Genomic DNA, 3,400 nt, shown 5'->3' on the forward strand with positions numbered 1-3,400 from the left:
TCGCACTCCGAGACGGCGACGCGCGGTAGGCGTGGCTGGTCTCACCACGCGCGACATGCTCGCAGCGGCGTCATCGGACCCGCTGGTAACGGGAGCAGCAGCGTCAGGCATCACGCTGCTCGGCTAGCCATATCTGGCCCAGCGTCGTGTGCGTGCGTCTGTGTGTGCGCATATCTGACTGCGTGTAGTACGCCTAGAGCTGCCCTTCCGGAAGACGTGTTGACACGCTCTATCGAAACCTCACACCTGGTCAGCGAGCCGTACAGCTGGCTGACAAAAGAACTGCCCCTCGCTGGGAAGCCGAGGGGTGGGAGGGGAGCTCTAGCTCTACCTAGTTCCTCGCCCCCCCTCCTCTTACCCACCGCCCCTTTCCGCTTGCCTCCTTTCGTGGACCCGCGTGAGACGCCCGCGAAGACATTGTACTTACAGCCTTCGAAGAGGCTATGTACACAAAGAAACGACATACGCGGCTGCACCGCAGAACATTTTGTAGACCACACCGCGCCGAGCGGAAACGAAACGTCTCTGCTGGCAGCGAACAAAATGCTTCCTTGATAGCGCGGACGTACGCTTCTTTTGATTCAGCGCGTCTTGGCCCGACGAACTTTTCCGTGGGCAGGATGAGATTTAAAGCTTGCGACTTCCGCGATCGGAGCAACGGACGCGTCTGACACTGGCCACTGTCATTCATGTTTGATTGCTGCTGGACACGAAATGTGAGAGAATGGCCTTTAGGAAGCCTAATTGTTTCTGTATCGCGAGTCCCCGCAGCCGAACAGCGCCTACCGTTTGATCCGTGAAAAGCGTCTTTCGTTTTGTTGGAAGAAGCCGTGAAGCGTGCCGTCTCTGCACGTAGACTCACGCATCAAGTATCATGTTGAATGTAATCTGATATATATGTTGAGTCGGAGCGTTGTGCGTCTTGCCGACTCGAGCGTTGCAGCGTAGCGTGAGCTTGTAAGAGCTCGAAAGTCCACATGTGCGAAGAGTGCTGGACTGGTGACCCACATATGTGACAACACGAAAGAGCATCTTAAGGAGTGGAGACGTAGAAAGGAAAAACCGAAACCGCAGTTGTTGCGTGTCCCTGCTACTAAGAAAATGAGTAGCCACGGGGGCGATTTCCGTTTGAATTCGTTGCAGAGTTCGAAGCATACCACAAACGAATGTGTCTCTGTAGTTACTGTAAGAGCTGTATGAGAGAAAGAAAAGCAGGTAACGGGAGGCACAGGTTTGGTTGGCTATCACGCTTATGAGGAGAGAATAAGAATCAAGAAGCGGGCAGAAGAGGGAAGGATTTAAAGCGTACTTAGTTATGATAAAAACAACAATTATATATGGCATGCTTGCTAAAAATAGTGCTGCCAATAGTAGGCCTAAATGAGTTCTGTCGGTTGCATACTTTTAATTTGAAGATGTAGCCGTAGATACTATTATCCGCACAAAATGAATCAAGTTCACAGTAGGAGGTTAACATATCCTAAAGCTCGCCATTCCGTTCTACCGTCACTGGAACAGGAGAAATGGCATGAGCAAGGAGAAATAACCACTTTTTGTTAAACTGAAAGGTGTTCCTATAGGCGTAACCTGTGCTTTATTTACGTGGCACACCTGAAAGCACGGTGTGATATTTAATTGAAAGCAATCACAGTGATCATCGAAGAGAATCAAAAAGTATGAAGGACAAAAAGAAATAGCATATAAGCTGCATGTTGAAATCTACAGCGTGTTTCATTTTCAGGCAATACACATTATTTCAAACAAGGCTACAAGCGCAGCGTACGTCGCGTTCTTACAGGCGAGTTCCTAGGCGAGACGTACATTCTTTCCAGCTGATAATGCGAGCTTGAGAAGCTTAATTAAAGATGACCAACCCTACCGAAAAATGGAGGTAAGCGAAACTTGTCCGGCGTGCACCTGACCTACAACCCGGTGAAGTTGGTTCGGCTTCCCGCTCCCTCAGCTCCGCATATTGTTCTCGTTGCTGTCGGATTGCATAGCCTCGAGTGGCTATAACGGTTGGATCGGCGCGCGGACGGCGATCCTTCTCACAGGCGAGTTTTCGCCACCGCTCGTGGAAGGTGGCCAGTTCCTCGGGGGAACGCACAACGCGTGGCCGTCCCATCCGTTTTCCTAGAATGAACCGAACGGAAACGAAACCGGCGCAGCGCGCGCGTAGCCCCATTCTGCACTTTCCTTCCCCGGCAGAAGCGAAAGGGCTCTGATTGGCTACACGGGTGGCGTGAGCGTGCGCCTATGCAGCTGGAATCCTTGCTAATAGACAGTTTTAGTTACACGTACGTAGAGGCTTCACGTACGCAAACGTGAAAAGCCTACGTACTTTACGTGCACGCCATCTGAAACGCTTTTAGCTACACGTATGCGAGGCACGCCAAGAGGGACCCCGTAGCCCCATCTATCGGGCAATGTGAACACGGCGGTAGCCAATTCAATCCTGTCGCCGTGCTTCGATGCGAGCCGTCGGCGCGCGCGCGGCCCGCTATCGCTTGTTCGTGATCTTGCGGAGCTCCCGCGCGAAGCTGTCTACGTGCGCAAGAACCGCACGCAAAGAATTGAATCTCACGTACGTCCGTGAGACGCGCGCGCGCCCGTTAAGTTCTACGCATGCGCACTGCTCACACGTAAAAGCTCTACGTACGCAATGCGTACGTGAAGCCTCTACGTACGTTTAACTAAAACTGTCTACTGTCTAATGGCTCACGCTGCGGCACATGCGCAGCTGTCAACTAATCAAACCGCCGTTTCCCGCAGCTGCTCTGCTCTGGGAGCAACTGGTTTTTTGCTTGACCATATCGCCACAGAAACTCGTCAGCCAGTAAAACTTCGCTTGAAAAAAATTACTAATTAAATTTTCATTAGTGTCCAAGAGGTAGTTGTTTAAATGGAAAACTTGAAGGCGGTGACATTTTAATGTGCCCTCAATTTTAAAAACAAGACCTTGAAATGAAAGTGACCCACCCGCCGCGGTGCTGTAATGGCTATGGCGTTTCGCTACCAAGCCCGAAGTCGCAGGCTCAAATCCCGACTGCGGCGGCCGCATTTCCAAGAGGGGCGAAATGCAGAAAGGCCCGTGTACCGTGCATTGAGTGCACGGTAAAGAACCACACGTGATCAAGATTAATCCAGAGTCCCGCACTACGGCGTGCCTCATAATCATACCGTGGTTTTAGCATGTAAAACTCCAGAACATTTATTTATTCACTTTATTTACTTGTAAAATACCTTACAGGACCCCTTACATGGTATTGAGTAAGGGGGGCATAGAATCAAGTAAGTACATGCAATCTAGTAACAACAATAAATAAAAAAAACACCAGCCAAGTGCACAGCCTAAAAGTTAGAGGAACATATTAGCTGCATAAAACTGTATATGAGTAGA

Source organism: Dermacentor albipictus, chromosome 1 (genome assembly GCF_038994185.2).
Source record: "Dermacentor albipictus isolate Rhodes 1998 colony chromosome 1, USDA_Dalb.pri_finalv2, whole genome shotgun sequence".
In the NCBI taxonomy this organism is placed as follows: Eukaryota; Metazoa; Arthropoda; class Arachnida; order Ixodida; family Ixodidae; genus Dermacentor; species Dermacentor albipictus.